Source organism: Prunus avium, chromosome 4 (assembly GCF_965620075.1).
Source record: "Prunus avium chromosome 4, drPruAviu1.hap1.1, whole genome shotgun sequence".
Taxonomy (NCBI): domain Eukaryota; kingdom Viridiplantae; phylum Streptophyta; class Magnoliopsida; order Rosales; family Rosaceae; genus Prunus; species Prunus avium.
Window position 1 is genome coordinate 12,187,130 of NC_142287.1, and position 10,263 is coordinate 12,197,392.

At 38.8% G+C, this 10,263-nt stretch overlaps 1 non-coding gene across 1 annotated transcript; it reads left to right on the plus strand.

Annotated features, from left to right (window-relative positions):
* The first annotated feature begins 8,916 nt into the window (after positions 1-8,916).
* On the plus strand, positions 8,917-9,023 carry LOC148294806 (small nucleolar RNA R71). Its single transcript, XR_015835637.1, has one exon. It is a non-coding gene; the product is annotated as a small nucleolar RNA R71 (small nucleolar RNA).
* The last annotated feature ends 1,240 nt before the right edge of the window (positions 9,024-10,263 follow it).

Consider the following 10,263-nt stretch of genomic DNA (forward strand, 5'->3'; position numbering starts at 1 on the left):
CGCAAAGTTCACCGCCAAATAAATTTTTCCGCGCGTTTTCTGTTGTTAATAATATGTTAACTCGCAATTGTACGGGGCAATTAGTAGTATAGCAAGACAAGTACGAGGTCGTACCCACGAAGACTGAGAAGTTCAAATTAGTTATGTACTTTAGATTACCAAATTCAAGAAGTTAGGAAGTTAAATCTAAAACAGAATTTAAAGCAAGAGTGAGTTTGAAAACAAATGCAGCAAGATTAAAATGAACTTTGAAGTGAGAATGCTTGTGATTATAGAAAGAAATGAACAAACTGAAATTGCAACGGAAAGCAAGTAAACAAAAGTAACAAAGGGTGGTTTTGAAAGTTAAAACACAGGTTTGGAGACTAGGGCATTCGATTCACCATAACAATTCAATTCTGGGTTATAAAGATTCAAGTAACAAGTCTAATTCAGATTCAAAGATTGATTCTAGCTAAAGTATGATTAGGCCATGGTGTTTGGTCCTAACCTTGTGTTCCTAATTCCCTAATTTGATCATTTGTTGTCTAACCTAAAATTAAGCATTAAGAACCCATTAAGCATAGAAGAACATTTTAAACAACCAAGTATGTATCTAATCCCTGTTGTCGAATGTCCATACATACTCTTCCTATTCATAGTTCAATTCGAATTAAAGCATGGTGTATACTCTTAATTCAAACCAAGATAGTTAACAAACAAGTTCTAATGGTGATCAATCATTCAAACAAGCATGTTAACTTATAAGCATAATGAATAAGAACATGAATCATGAATCAAACTTGAAACTCCAAACTTATAAACCCAGAATATTCATGTTAGGTTACATCGAAGCCCTAGTTATGGATTTAGCTACTCATAATGGAAAAGAGACTTGAACAGAAATGAGAAAACATAATGAATGCAATAAGAGTAGAAAAACCCTTTTTCTGAAGTTCTTGTGGTGTCCAAGGCTTCTCCAAGTGCTTCTCCACTTCTAATGCTTCTCCAAGAGCTTCCCCACTTCTAGAAAGATGTATGAAGGATATGGAGGTGATTTGGGATGAGTTTGAGTGAGTGGTGATGGCTAAGGAAGATGAAATTCGTAGGGAAATGGAAGAGAAGTTTGCTGGAGTTGTTTTGGTGATTGTTGGAGTGTTTGGGATTGTGAGAGTGTTTGAGGATGGTTGGAGTGAATTGTGGGGGTTGTGAATCTCAGGATTTGTTGTCTCTTGAATGTGGAATGGATGTGGTATTTATAGGGAGAGGGGAGTGATAAATCTGAATTCAATATGGCTAATGCATACAACACTTGCATTATAAAAGATGAATTGGTTGATGCACTTCACTAATGCATACAACACTTGCATTATAAAATCTGAATTGGTTGATGCACTTCAGCAATAAATCCCACCAGCAGCCCTAGCTCATCTTCATGTCACCATGACCAAGCTTCCAACCAGCTACAATAGCTCATGCCTAGCTCACCATGACCAAGCTTCCAACCAGCTCATCCTGAGGTCAGCATGACCAGCAACTTCAAGGGCTTACAACTTGGGCTAGGCTGAATCAAATGAAGACTTTAAGATGTCCATTGTGAAGTTCAGAATGTGTATGATCCAACCACACAAGTATTGGCCCAATCCAAGCTCGGAGGAGGAAGTTAAGGCCGAAACAAATTGCTAACTCAGTTTGCTCGCTGACAAAATCCATCCTGAGCATGGTTCTGTGTTTGCTAGGTGACGGACTCCAGATTTATCCAATGGGGCTGAATTTTGGATATGTTATAGTACACACCCATTGGAACAACTTTCATGAAGAATGTTGCCTCATCCGAGCTATGTAGGTTGCTGAAACAAAGCTTGCAATATGACCTACGGAACTGGACTGGCAGGGGGCTGTAGCCAAAATGAGTTTGTCTTTAAGCTCTTCTTCTCTTCATCCAAATTAGGCCTTAACATGCATGAATTGCATGAATTATGCTCTCTTGCTCTTTTGGCCTACAAAACACACAAAGGGAGGCAAATAACTCAAAATTATAAGAAACTAAGCAAAAGAAGTAAGTAAATTGGGCATGTATATGTATGAAATTATGAGCTTAACACACCCCCAAACTTAGATTTTGCTAGTCCTCGAGCAAAACAAAAGAGAAACAAAGATAAAAACAAAACAAGAAGTTAACTAGACCACTTTCGTAGGTAACTCGATTGCATTGAGCGTATGCAACAAGCCTTTAAACCTCTAGGCATCCCTAGTAGGAGGAGTTGTGTCTCCTGAGGGTTTAACAGATACGATACCCACAAACGTTTTTCTAACTCTACAAAACAAAATGGTTAGAAAAACAACTTTGAAATCAACTAATGAAAATGAAAGAAAGTTTTAGTCATACCTTCAACACCATAGAGTTGCCAAGATAGGTCATCAATCAGTGTGTACAAGTGGAAGCTATAGCTCAAAGGCACACAGTTTCAAAGCAAGCACACTCAAACCTTGAATAGAGAACATGCTTCGACTCTAATTCTCACAGATAACACTCAATCACTCAGAACCTATGTTTTAATTCTCTCAAGAAAGCATAAGTGAGTGTATGAAATAGAAGCACAAATTTGGTTAGATCTCATGAAAGGATTTAAATACTAAGAATAGAGATACACACATACTTACCAGCACCCATGAATACATCCTCAAAGATCAGCTAGGTCTTTCACAATGTTGTAATGAAAGGCTAAGGTTTAGGGGAAATGGAAGAATTGGAAGGAAAAACAAATAACTTAAGAACATACCAAGGTTGCATGCTTCATTAATCTGCAAGGCATCATTGATTTAGATTGGCATGGCAGCAAACTTCATGGTATCACCTGGCATGGACTTTATTTTTCACACTTAGATCAAATCGAAACACTTTCATCTTCGTTGATTTGATCTGCATCTTCATTAACTTCATTGCACAGATTCACACCAAATTTCATTTAGGTACACGGCAGCAACTTCCTTGCATCAAACTTTATCTTGGCACACCTTGGTATATTTCTAAGTTATAGGGTATGGCTACAAGAGGTTAAGTATCTCAGATTGAGATACAAAGGTAGGGAAAATGATGAGGGTGATAAAAGAAAAGGCTTTGAGTGTTTGGCTTCAAGAGGGCTAATGGAACACACATATGGGTAGGGTGAAAAGAAAGCATATAGAATGGTTATACACACATAGCCTAGCATCACTTCAATGAGTTCATTCATGAATGAGAGCAAGCATATGATATCTGCAAAAGAGAATCATCCATAGTATTCGATCAAAATGAAATGATGAGATCAATTAGAGTGAATTGAAGAAAATAAGTATGGATGAGAAATAGAACACTTTAAACCCTCTCAAGAAAGCAATTAGGCTCGATATAGCTCACTAGGGTAGTCTCCACTATTTTCCTTCAAGAATTTGAGCATGGTACTTTAGCCACCAGAATTCTAAGAGCCAAAGCTTTGTGAAGTGCAAAATTCTGATATGAAAACCTCAATGGCAGCTCCATAGCATCGATTGTATGACATTTAGAAAAAAAAATTAGTGACAAATGAACGAAAATTGAAACACAAATGAATGAAATTTGAAAACCTTCCCCCCAGACCTGAATTAAACATTGTCCTCAATGTGAAAGCATACAAAAGATGATTGAGAACAAACAAATGATAAAGGGAAAAGTTTAGAAGAAGGTTTAGGAAAAAAAAAAAAAAAAAAAGAATATATAAGCAACTCATGGATGACCAGTTAAGGGCCTCAGAAAACACAGCCAGGGGATCCGGGAAGGTTGGAGGGGTCACAATGGTCCCGCTTAAAACCCAAACTTCTTAGACACCGAAGGTGTCGCCTAAAGAACTCCTAGACACTGTATTGACGGAGGTGCTCACTGGGGTTACCAAAAGTTAGCTTATATGAATTTTTTTATTTATTTATTTATTTATAATTTTTATATTTATTTATTTATAAAAAGGAACAGAAACTTAAAAATAAAAACAAAACAAGTAAAGAGAAAGGATTGAAATGCTTCCCCTTGATGCGATTAGGTCGATTGCTACCAAGCACCTTCTTCTTGAACACATGGGTTGCCTCCCAAGAAGCGCCTTAGTTACTGTCTTGGCAAGACATTGTGCAATCAGCTAAGTTGATGGTACGAAGGGAAGTTGATCTACCACATGGCCAGTTTGGATGCCAGCTGAAACTCCCTCATAGAATGGCTTTAAACGTTGTCCATTTACTTTGAAAGTCGAGCCATCTTTAGGGTTTTGAATCTCCACAGCTCCATAGGGAGAAACATTGACCACGGTGAATGGGCCTTGCCATCTAGACTTCAATTTTCCTAGAAAGAGACGCAAACGTGAGTTAAACAAAAGAACTGACATACCTTTGGAGAACTCTTTCCGTTGAATGTTTCTGTCATGGTAACTCTTGGTTCGTTCTTTGTAAAGCTTTGCATTCTCATAAGACTCATGTCTAATTTCTTCCAATTCATTGAGCTGAAACTTTCTTGCATGGCCTGCCTTGTCTAGATCAAAATTTAACTTCTTGATGGCCCAAAAAGCATTGTGTTCAAGCTCCATTGGCAGGTGACAAGCTTTCCCAAACACAAGACGATAAGGGCTCATTCCAATGGGAGTCTTATATGCAGTCCTATAAGCCCATAATGAATCATTGAGCTTAGCTGCCCAATCTTTCCTTGTATTGTTCACCACCTTCTCCAGGATGTGCTTAATTTCTCTATTGCTTATTTCCACTTGACCAGAAGTTTGCGGATGATATGGTGTAGAGACTCGATGGGTGATGTTGTACTTCTTCATGAGTGCTTCGAATGGCTTGTTACAGAAGTGGCTGCCTCCATCACTAATGACAGCCCTTGGAGTACCAAACCTTGTGAAAATATTATCCTTCAAGAACTTCAGCACCACCTTATAATCATTGGTTTTGGTGGCTATGGCTTCCACCCATTTAGACACATAATCAACAGCAACAAGTATGTAAGTATAACCAAAGGAAGATGGGAATGGTCCCATGAAATCAATACCCCACACATCGAAGAGCTCCACAACAAGTATGTTATTCAATGGCATTTCATTCCTGCGACTTATGTTCCCCATCCTTTGGCACCTATCACACTTAACACAAAAATTAAATGCATCTTTAAATAGAGTGGGCCAAAAGAAACCAGATTGCAGAATTTTAAGTGCTGTTTTCTTAGCTCCAAAGTGACCTCCACAGGCCAATTCGTGGCTATGCCTAAGTATGCTTTCTTGCTCTTCTTCTGGAACACATCTTCTGATGAGTTGATCCGGGCAATGCTTGAATAAGAAAGGTTCATCCCATACATAATGTTTCACCATGGAAAAGAACTTCTTCTTATCCTGAGAAGTTAGATCATTTCTAAGAACACCACAAGCAAGATAATTAACAAAATCAGCATACCATGGCTCTTTGACTTGGGCAGCATATAGTTGTTCATCAGGGAAAGTCTCATTCAAGGGTAGCACAGCTCCTCCTTTTTCTTCAACCACAATTCTGCTCAAATGATTAGCTACCACATTCTCACATCCCTTCTTATCTCGAATCTCCAAATCGAATTCTTGCAGCAAGAGAATCCATCTAATCAAGCGTGGTTTGGCATCCTTCTTAGTGAGCAAGTATCTAAGGGCTGCATGGTCAGAATAAACAATTACTTTAGAACCAACAAGGTAAGAACGAAATTTTTCTAAAGCAAAAACCACAGCAAGCAACTCCTTCTCTGTTGTGGAGTAGTTGATTTGAGCATCATTCAAGGTCCGGCTAGCATAATGAATCACATGGGGCAGCTTGTTCTTCTTTTGACCTAAAACTGCACCAATAGCAAAGTCAGAGGCATCACACATTATTTCAAATGGTAAAGACCAATCCGGAGCTATGATAATAGGGGCTGAAGTTAGCTCCCTCTTCAAGGTAGAAAAAGCTTCCATGCAAGCTTCATTAAACTCAAAAACAGCATCCTTAGCAAGGAGATTACACAATGGCCTTGTAATGCTTGAGAAATTTTTGATGAACCTTCTATAGAATCCAGCATGACCTAGAAAGCTTCTAATTCCTTTAACAGAGGTAGGGGGTGGAAGATTTGAGATGAGATCGATCTTGGCTTTATCCACTTCGATTCCCTTGCTTGAAATCACATGGCCTAGCACAATGCCTTGTCTCACCATGAAGTGACACTTCTCCCAATTCAAAATCAGATTTGTTTCCTGGCATCTTTTAAGCACTAGAGACAAGTGGTGAAGACAATTATCAAAAGAGGAACCAAAAACTGAAAAATCATCCATAAATACCTCAATGAATCGTTCCACCATATCTGAAAAGATTGACATCATGCATCTTTGGAAAGTTGCTGGGGCATTGCACAAACCGAATGGCATCCTTCTATAAGCAAACGTACCAAATGGGCATGTGAATGTGGTTTTCTCTTGGTCTTCCGGAGCAATGGGAATTTGATTATAACCTGAAAAACCATCAAGAAAACAATAGTAAGCATGGCCAGATAAACGTTCAAGCATTTGATCAATAAAAGGTAAGGGGAAATGATCTTTTCTAGTGGATGTGTTCAACTTCCTGTAATCAATGCAAACTCTCCAACCAGTGACAGTTCGTGTAGGAACTAGCTCATTCTTCTCATTCTTCACAACGGTGATTCCGGACTTCTTTGGAACAACTTGCACAGGGCTCACCCACTTAGAATCTGAAATTGGGTAGATGATTCCTACATCGAGTAGCTTTAAAACTTCAGCTCTAACCACCTCTTTCATGTTGGGATTTAGCCTCCTTTGGGCATCACGAGATGGTTTGCTGTCTTCTTCCATTAAAATCCGGTGCATGCACATGCTTGGACTAATTCCTTTGATGTCTGCTATGGTCCACCCAATGGCTGTTTTATGCTATTTTAGAACTTTAATTAAGCTCTCTTCTTCATGTGAGGAGAGACCTGCAGCAATTATAACAGGGAGAGTTTCGTTAGCACCCAAATATGTATATTTAAGATTATTGGGAAGAGGTTTAAGTTCTAGCTTTGGTGGGATGACAATGGATGGCTCCAATTTCGTGGATGATGGTCCAAGAGGCTCGATTGGTGGCCTAAAGGATGGTGGGTATGGCGGAAACACTTCTAAGGCAGCCACCACTTCTTGGAACTCCGGTTCACAAAGATCTTCCTCTTCTTGTGTTAAGACAGCTTCTAGAGCATCATTAGACTTTCTCTGCAAAATTTTGGAAGAAACCTCATGATCCACAACATCAATTGAAAAGCAAGAATCAAGAGAGATAGAAGGTTGAGATAGAGCATTAAGCATTTTAAATTCAACAGTTTCACCCAAAACAGTCATGGAGAGGGTGCTATCTTTCACTTTGATGATTGTGTCTGCAGTGGCCATGAATGGTCTGCCTAGGAGAATGGGATCAACACGATCTCCATTTGGATTGTCTTCCATGTCCATCACTACAAAATCAGCAGGGAGAATTAGTGTATTAACTTGAACTAGAATATCTTCTACAATACCTTTTGGATATTTTATAGAATGATCAGCTAGTTCAAGTCGCATTGAAGTCTTCTTCATCCCTTCTAAGCCAAGCTCTTGATAAACTGAATATGGCAAAACATTGATGCTTGCTCCCAAGTCCAACATGGCTCTTCCAACCTTCTTGCCTCCAATGTTAATGGGAATGTCAAAGCTGCCAGGATCATCTAGTTTTGGTGGAAGCTTCCTTTGCAATACAGCACTTACATTCTGGTCGAGCTTTACTCCTTCATTTGGAGCGAAATTGAGCTTGTGAGTTTTCAAGTCCTTGATGAATTTTCCATATGCAGGAATCTGTTCAATAAGATCAAGCAAAGGCAAATTGATATTAACTTTACTCAAAATATCATAAATCTCTTTAAAAGCCTTATCTTGCTTTGCTTTCTTAAGACGGCCTGGAAATGGAATCTGTGGAACATATGGAGCGGGTGGCACGTATCTATCTTCTTGAAGATGTGGTGGCACAAATTTGTCATCCCTTTTATGCAATTGGAATTGATCGGATTTCTGAGAATCTGATTTGGCCTTAGGAGCAGATTGAGAAGTTTTGAGTTGTTCTCCTTCCGTAGCCATGGTCTCCTCGTCTTTATCTTCTACAATCACAACATCATTTGAAAGATTAGAATCATCTTTATTATCAATGATCTTACCTGATCTGAGCACATGAATGGCCTTGGCTTCTGGGTTCTTTAGATTGATCTCAGTTTGGCTTGGCCATTTCCCAGGCACTCTTTGAGTTATTTCAGCAGCTATTTGGCCTAATTGGACTTCCAATTTGGAGATGGTAGCTTGTGTAGTTTGCTGAAAATTGGATTGGTTGATTGCCATCTGCTTCACTATATCTTCCAATGATGATGATGATTGTTGTGGCCTTTGGAATGAAGGGGGATTTGCTTGATTCTGGGTATTTCTCCATGAAAAGTTTGGATGATTCCTCCAACCTGGATTATAACTTTGAGAGTATGGATCATTTCTTGGACCTTGGTTGTAGGAATTTACCAACTTAGCTTGCTCTTGCACAAATTCTGGATATCCAGCCCCAAGTGGACAAGTTGTGGTAGCATGGTCATGAGATTCACAAATGCTACACACTTCCTTCGGAGGGCTTCTTGAGTTTAATGCAAGAAGAGCATCTAGCTTTTGTTCCAGTTTTGAAATCTGCACACTAGAAGCATCATTAGAACCACTAATAACACGTTTACCTCTTGTATCCGTATGTTGGGTCTCCATTGCTATCTCCTCAAAGAGTTCGTACGTTTCTTCTGGAGTTTTGGTTTTAAAAGAACCACCTGCAAAATTGGTGACTATATTATGACTAGAAGGGGTTAGTCCTTTATAAAACATACGCATTTGAAGCTTCAATGGAATCCCATGATGAGGACATTGGTTGAGCAACCCATTGAATTTCTCCCATGCTTCACAAAACGATTCATCATCTTGCTGTGCAAATAACAAGATCTTGTCCCTAAGCATGTCGGTCTTTTGCGTGGAGAAGTATTTTTCCAGGAACTTCTTTTGAATGGCAGACCATGTAGTGAGTGAACCAGGCTTCAAAGAATTCAACCAATACTTCGCCTTATCCTTTAAAGTGTATGGAAACACTCTCATTCGAAGTTGATCTTCTGTCACACCTGTCAAGGGAAAAGAACTCACAACATTAAAAATATCCTTTATATGAGTCAATGGATCTTCATTAGGTAAACCATAAAAGGAAGGCAGCATATTAAGATGAGAAGATTTAAGCTCATAATTTCGAGCTACAGTGGGCAGCAAAATGCTTGAAGGAGATGCTGGAATTGTTGGGATATCAAGTTCTCCCATGAACTCAATGGCAGCCATCATTTCTTCTTCTTCTTGGTCTGAACTTGCTTCCGAATTTGAAAGTGAAGAACCGGGAAGTTCAGTGTGGAGAGCAAGACTTGTAAATGTAGCAAGAGCTTGCTCTTTTGCAGTTGACAACTCCCTTTCTAGACGATTCTGAATTTCAGAGGTCACTCGTCTGGGTTGCAATGATGGTCCTGCGTTCAAAGATCTAGAACGTTGGAACGAAGACCTCACTTGTTCAAGTAATGGATTTTTAGACATAAACTACCTGAAACAGAAAATTAGATTAATTAGAAACACTAAAAAGAATAGGGTAACCTTGGGCACATAACCAGGGAAGAACTTTCGTTCAGTCCCCGGCAACGGCGCCAAAATTTGTTGTTAATAATATGTTAACTCGCAATTGTACGGGGCAATTAGTAGTATAGCAAGACAAGTACGAGGTCGTACCCACGAAGACTGAGAAGTTCAAATTAGTTATGTACTTTAGATTACCAAATTCAAGAAGTTAGGAAGTTAAATCTAAAACAGAATTTAAAGCAAGAGTGAGTTTGAAAACAAATGCAGCAAGATTAAAATGAACTTTGAAGTGAGAATGCTTGTGATTATAGAAAGAAATGAACAAACTGAAATTGCAACGGAAAGCAAGTAAACAAAAGTAACAAAGGGTGGTTTTGAAAGTTAAAACACAGGTTTGGAGACTAGGGCATTCGATTCACCATAACAATTCAATTCTGGGTTATAAAGATTCAAGTAACAAGTCTAATTCAGATTCAAAGATTGATTCTAGCTAAAGTATGATTAGGCCATGGTGTTTGGTCCTAACCTTGTGTTCCTAATTCCCTAATTTGATCATTTGTTGTCTAACCTAAAATTAAGCATTAGGAAC